Here is a 7,642-nt window from a genome sequence, read left to right as displayed (position 1 = left end):
TTACGGTACGTTTCCACAAGGACCGACACGGTTTCCTGGCTATAGTCATCGCACTTGATTTTGTTCACTATTAGAGACAACTGATGATTGACCGTTGCGTAGAAATCATCTAATTTTGAACCTCTCTGAGCTAGCTGATTCAGTTGGTGCTCTAAAGTCCTAATGTCCCTTTTGTCTGCGTAATGCAGTGATAATACCCTTTTTATTTCTACCCAATCGCTATCGAAAACATTATACGCTACCAGTGCTGCATCGGCAAAGCCACGGATTTTCTGCCTAATATGTTGCAGGATGGCACGATACAGGGGCCTTTCCTTGACGATATCGTAGTCCGACAGAATTCCTTCAACGCTGTGAACCCAAGAGATGTATTGAGAAGGGCTGCCTTCAAAAACTTGCAGCTCCTTCACGCAGTCGGGGAGTCTGCCAATATCGTTTAGGTCTTGCTCCGACAGTGGTGTTCGCACCGCTGCCAATACCCCCTGTGGCTGCGTTCTTACGCCACCCTGTTCTACTCTTCCCAATCGCTCATCGATTCTGGCAAGATTTTGTTCTAAACTCGCGTTATTGCATTCAATTTCCCCTAGCCTAGAGTTCAGAGCAACACCGTTGCTTTCTATACCCCCAAGGCGTGTCTCAAGCCGCCTAATCTGCTCGAGCAGAGCATTAATGCCCCCATTAAGTTCATTAACTTTCGTGGCTAAAGCGTCCATTTCAGATAAAAAAAAATTTTAGTTTGAGATTAAAAAATATATTTTTAAATTTTAATTTGGCACACGGTGGCTCTTTAAAAATTGTTTTTTATTATTTTTTTTGTTACTTACTGGCGTTCGCGATCACCTGACGGGATAGTCCTTATAGCACAGACGATTTATTTGTTTTTTGTTTTAGTTTTAAGGTTGTCCTTACACTTTGACAGTTTCCTGCAAAGAAAAAGAGGACTTTAGTTACATTTGTGAAACTTTTACCGTGTTCTTATGGCAACGGCGACATGTACCAAGTTGGCGTTTCACAGTACATTAGTCTTTAAATAATTATGGTTTTGGTCAGGGGAGGCTGTGTCACTCCTTTTTAGTCGTCGACAATCAGATTGAAGGCAACCTACTAAGGCACAGTTGCTCCACAACGCCCTGGACATATTGCGAATCTTTAGCGTGTTCTTATGGGTACGCTGAAAGTATCGCAAGTAACGAGTGACCGTTTCCAGTGTGCGCTGATGTGTACCCTGGAAACTTCACAAAAGGATAAGCCGGCCCAAGTGTGTTCTTATGTGTACGCTCAGGTTAACTTTTAAAGCCGGCCCAAGTGTGTTCTTATGTGTACGCTCGGGTTAACTTTTTCAGAAGGAAATTTTTGCCGTATCCTGAAGGGAGCGGCAAGTTGCATATTGCAAAAAAAAATTGTGTGTACATGACACGGTCACAGGAGTCGTTAACCATTTTTCGGCCTTTGGTATGGTGAGGTCCGTCCTAGAAGTATAGGTATACGGACTCACCCAGCCAGTGTGATTATATGTGCACTTGGAATAGCAATAGTGGGGCCGTAGGATAATTCACTTATAAAATGTTTCAATTTTCGTGTTGAATTTTATTCGCGCGCCAGAGGATCTTAGGGGTCACAGGCTCGCTTCTTTTAATATTATTCCTGTATAGCCCTCTGAGGGCTTTTAGGATTGGACGTAGTAATTTACTGCGTGTAGCATCACTTTTCACTCAACTTTTTGTTATTCACTTGTTTTTTTTATTATTCGTTTTACCTCTCCTGGGGAGAGGAGCTTTTATACCCTGGAGGGTCCCGAAGGGAATCGCAGAGTTAAGCTATCGTTATAACCGGAGGGTCCCCTCGAAGGTGAATCTCGGTTTTGGTATTTTCGTTATTGGCTGTACAAGCCTTAAATTATCTAAGCTGAGGTCTTGCCTCTCTATATTTTTTTATTCCTTTATCGGTAAAATTTCTATTATTTTTTTTCTTAGCACTCCACTATCACTATCACTTTGTCACTAATCACTATGGACCTCACATTTAAGGAGGTCCTTTTTGAAGGACCCACTTGCCAGTGGGTCCCTGCTCGGGCGCCAGTTAAGGAGCCCAAGGACTAGGGCTCCAAAAAGTTAAAGTTGGGGGCCGCCCCGCGGCCCCATTGCAACCTGAAAAGATCCAAATAAAAATAGCTTTTTCCGCTTAACGATATTTACCATTTATTCTTCCTCAATGTCAAGAACAGACTGACTCTATCATTCACTTAACCTAAGCTCTAAGCTTCTACATTAATCTAAGTGATTTCATAATTGCTGACACTGCACTTCCCACGGTTGACCAAAATAATATTTTTCGCTTGTGTGGCGAATCACACGGCTTGCATTTTGTCCGCATATCATATCGCTTACGCTGCAGTTCCCATGGATTGCATTTTGTCTGCTTACACAATATGATATCGGATCGTTGGCTTTGCTTGTGTTTGTTGAAGTGTGGTGTCAGCACATTCTTACAAGTAAGTGTGTCTGCCCCCTTGTTAAGTTGCATATATCATATGCAGCACTAAGGCATAGAATCCTGGGATCCCGATCCCGACTCTCGGGATTCCTGAGCCATTTTGCCAACCCGACATCCCGGGACTACATTTGTCAAAATAACGGTATTTTCTCGGCATCTCATCATGGAGCTGAGGGCCACTTTATGCTCATCAGCAAGCGCCGGAGTTGTTGTTGTTGTAGCTAAGGACTCTCCCCGAAATTTTTTGGCAGTTTTATTGATTGTGAAGGTTCTTTGCCGGATATAGACCAGGTACGTTTTGGTAACAAGCACCATTAAGGTACTGGCCCGACCATCTCGGGAACGATTTAATATTACATTGAACCATCTGATCATATTTGGAATTTTTCGCCCAAAATGCCGCATTATGTGTATTGTTAATGTGATATTACGTCAAATTAATGAGCAGATATATTTTTCGCTACATTTGCTAAACGTGTTTATATAAAAAGATATATTTTATATATGTACGATAGTTCCATCAATGGCAACAGCAGCTTTGCCTGGTGAAGCACAGGCGATGTACGAGTTGCAGCATCCATGATTCTCATTGTACTGATTATAAATTTCCATGATAAGCTTTATGAAGAAAGTCTTACCACATTCAGCTGAGCCCGTATAAAATATTTGAAATGGACTACAGTTTAGGGATATTGTTGTTGTTGTTGCATTGTGCACTGAAATGAAAGCCCTTGGACGGGGAAAATCCCGAGTCGCTCCGGTACTTAGAACGACTCATATCGGAAAGAGAATTGTTATATACATTTTTAAATGGATTTGATCCAGATGCGCTGTTAGCAACATCTTGTTCATCATTGAAACCAACTTCTCGGCATAAATTTCGAGAAATTTCAATTATTCTCTGGATATCCAAATTATATTCTTTTCGATTGTTTAAAATCTCATTTTCATTCCTATTATACATATACATCGATAAATTTCAGTTTGGCAAGTATTTCCGCATCTGCATTCTTGAGAGGAATATGTAACCCAACCATTTACGTTTATATTCATCAAGATCTTGTCCCATATCAGAATTCCAGTATCGGATAACACGTGTGGAATTTTTCTTTTTGTGTAAGTACAATCTGCTTTAATGGTATTGTAACGAATATAGGGAAATTCCGCTTTTTCCAACTTCTCCTAACGTTCGATTCGCTAAACTGTTGATTATATAACTCCAATGCAAAATGGTCTTTATTAGACTACTTTGAGGGTACTTCACAAAAACACTTATACTTCACAACCAATAGCAGGCTTCAATCAAACTGATTACTGACTACTCAGCTTGCTCTGCTTTTATGCTCTCTGTTGCCTTGTCCGCATATTTCTCCAAATGTTTAGACGTTTCTCCTTCTAGAATCTTCTACTTGGTTATCAGCTATATGAGTGTGTATTTGTAGTTTATATCCTCTCGCATAGGCATATGCGTGTTTATATGTGAGTACTACTTCGGCTCATGATTACATGTGTTTATGAGTATCTCTCCGTTGCCTTGTATGTATGTGTGTAGATGATGATTGATTTGTTTACGTACATACTGCTTATTATCGGCTTAGTGATGTAGTATCGCTTAATGATACTAATATTCGTCACAATATAATTCGCAACAAACCTGGAAAGAGTAATATTTCCCAAATCTTCGTTTCGGCGTTCATATTTTCCAAATATCAGTTGAAATGCCTATCGCATCCAATTCTTTGTGTGTTTTTCTTATACGCCGCCGTTCACATGGCCACGTAGTGGTGATAGCAATAGAAGGCTTTGACATCGGTTCTCGCAAAAGATACCCAGCCGCCTCTTGACTTGTTATCTCAACACTATTGAGCATATTTTATGTCGGGGTTGATTCTGGATAGGTAAGAGTTTAACCTGTTACAGTTGAGATAGCATGACACGCGTCTCCCTGTAGATTGCTTTCCTGTACTGCGAGTTTAGGGTATTTGACTTTAAGAACGGGGTTCGCCTGGCAATTCCTGGCACAGAGATCCGATGCGTTTTCATGGACTTCTCTGAGAATATTTTTGTGTTCTTTTTCTTCATACCGCTGAGTTTTTAGGTGCCGTATTTCCTCATAATGCTTGCGGATATGACTTCTTAAGTCCCAAAGAGGCGGAACCTTTTCAATCAGATACCTGTTGGGATTCCCAGGTTTCCGAGTAATTATGGTATCCTTACCAACGTGTTTGAACGCAGCTGTCAGAGAATCACGAACTCACATCCTCATAATCTTCAGCGCCATATATAATAAATAATACGGTGTAACTGCACGACGATCAGATCATCTTAGATCACTAGAAGCCATCACCATCCTTAAATCCCCAGCGGGTTAGGGGGTCAGAATATACACGCGGTAGGTATGCCTGTCGTAAGAGGCGACTAAAATACCAGATTAAATAGGATGTATAGCGCAACCCTTTCAGGTTGCCAGCGCAATATATAGCTTCTCCAAACCCAATTGGCAACCTCACCTATCTGCGACGAATCCTGTTTCACTAACAGAGGAAGCTCTGGCGACCCCAAGCTCCTCATGGAATTTGGGGGTGGGGAGGGAGGCATGACTGAAGGATTAATGTGGCCATATAAATCGTTCCCGAGATGGTCGGGCTAGCACTTTAATGGTGCTGTGTTACCGGAGCGTACCGGATCTGTATCCGACAAAGGACCATCACATGGATAATACTCTGCAAAGCCTTCGGGGAGAAACCTTATCGCTACAACAACAATAACAACAACAACCACCCTTAAAATGACGAAACTGATCCATGTAAATTGCGGGAAAGGAAAATTCCTCTGCATGTTCATCAAATAATAAACTTTCAGGTACATTGTCTTCACCAGGTGCAATACTTAATGTCTGCTGTTGAGCGGTTTATTCTACAGGAATATTTTTATATGTAAATCTATACAATAATTATCATCAATATTCCTTGGAAAAGAGTTAACATATAATTAACTGAAACAGGAATTATTTGACAGAAAAAACCGTATCGACCATTAACATGCCTTAATCTTCTGACTTGAATGCGAGGTGAAATTAGTTTTTCAGAAACATCTTGTAAAGATATTTAAAATCATTGAATGCGGACAATAAAGAAATATTTTTCTTGTTTAAAGGGTCAATTAATGGTGACTTATAACCATTAAACCATAACCAGATAAAACAGCTGATCCAACCAACCTTATGGAAATCAATGTAATTGGTCAATGGTGCCATACCATAACGCTAACGTCATAACAATACCATAGCCAACCAATTGGTTTTTGGTTTCTCGCAATATCCATAACCTCAAAGTATTTGAGTTGGTGAATTTAATAACTTTTTGTAGGATTTATTCATTGTTTTGGATACGTTATGACTGAGACTTATTTTTTGAGGAATATGTTTGTAATTTTTGCGTTTTCTTCATTTTTATGAAATTTTTAAAATTTTTAGGTTAAAGCACCATTAATCGATCACACTGGAGATGGTTATGGATATGCGTATGGTTACGACTGTGGCGTTAGGGTTAAGGAGGTTTAATTAGCCCTTAACGCTTGCATGCATGTGTTGCAAAGCTTCACATTTTTAGCTGGTATATGTATTTGGTACAATTTTTGTTAGAATTTCCTTGTATTCAGGAGACGGCTTTTTCAATCATTTTGAAACCATACTGAACACGGATATACAAAAGGATTATCTAGAAACTTTTTTAAATTCTTGATGAGTGTGGAGATTTAAACCACGTTTTAATTTATAAAAACTTTAAACTATATTTATTAATACGCCTTAATGTATGCGTCTATTTTATTTCTTATTTTTCACAACAATCAAAATTTTTGAAAATTGAAAAATCAATATTGAAAATTAAAATATTGATAAAACATTTTAAAATTACAAAGTTCAAAGGGGGTTGCTCCCCGAAGGCTTTGGGGAGTGTTATCGATGTGATGGTCCTTTGCCGGATACAGATCCGGTACGCTCCGGTACCACAGCACCATTAAGGTGCTGGCCCGACCATCTCGGGAACGATTTATGTGGCCACATTAAACCTTCAGGCCATCCCCTCCCTCCCCAACCCCAAGTTCCATAAGGAGCTTAGGGTCGCCAGAGCCTCGTCTGTTAGTGAAACAGGATTCGCCAAAACTTGGTGTTGTTTGTGTCTGTTGTTTCAATTATTGCAGGTTTTAATCTATCAATAGGAATAGTTTTAATATTATTATCTATTTCAAGTTTAAAACATTTTTGTCTTTTTCCACAATTTTGTAAGGTCCTTCATATGGTTGTTGTAATGAATGTTTATTAATGATTCGAACAAATGCAAATTTACAAGTTTGAAGATCTTTTGGAACGTAAATTCCAGTATCAGAATCTTTATGATGACTTAAATTTGATCTAACATTTCGAAAATGTTCACGTAAATTACTTAAAATTTCAGTTGATGAGAAATTTTTAGCTGATGGCAGAACAAGTTCCCCTGGCAAACGTAAATTCTGACCGAAAACCATTTCCGCTGGTGTAGCCGAAATATCTTCTTTGTAAATAGATCGCAAACCAAGTAATATGACAGGTAACTCGTCATACCAATTATTTGTATCCTCTCTAGCTACTATAGTAGTCTTTAATTGTCTATGGAACCTTTCAACAATACCATTTCCTTGATGGTGATATGCGGATGTTGTAATTTGGTGACTGCCAAGTAATTTAGTTAACTCTGAAAACAATTTCGATGTAAATTGACTACCTTGATCAGTTGTTATCTTTAACGGAACTGCAAACCGAGAAATATGTTCTCTAAAAAACTTATTTGCAATTGTAGATGCTGAAATATCTTTTAATGCATATGCCTCAGGCCATCGGGTAAATCTTTCAATGATAGTTAAAATATAGCGATGTCCTTTCGAAATATCTAAATGAATGTGCTCAAATCTATTTTTGGGAATTTGAATTTTGACAACAGGGGATTTTGTATGACGATAAATTTTAGACTTCTGACAATTAAGACACTCTTTTGACCAAACATTAATATCCTTATTCATATTAGGCCAATAATATTTTTTAACTATGAGCCGTCGTGTAGCTCTTGTACCCCGATGTGCTATTCCATGTAAAATATCAAATACTGTCTTT

The sequence above is a fragment of the Eurosta solidaginis genome, chromosome 5, assembly GCF_040869045.1.
Source record: "Eurosta solidaginis isolate ZX-2024a chromosome 5, ASM4086904v1, whole genome shotgun sequence".
In the NCBI taxonomy this organism is placed as follows: domain Eukaryota; kingdom Metazoa; phylum Arthropoda; class Insecta; order Diptera; family Tephritidae; genus Eurosta; species Eurosta solidaginis.
This window is presented reverse-complemented; position numbering follows the sequence as displayed.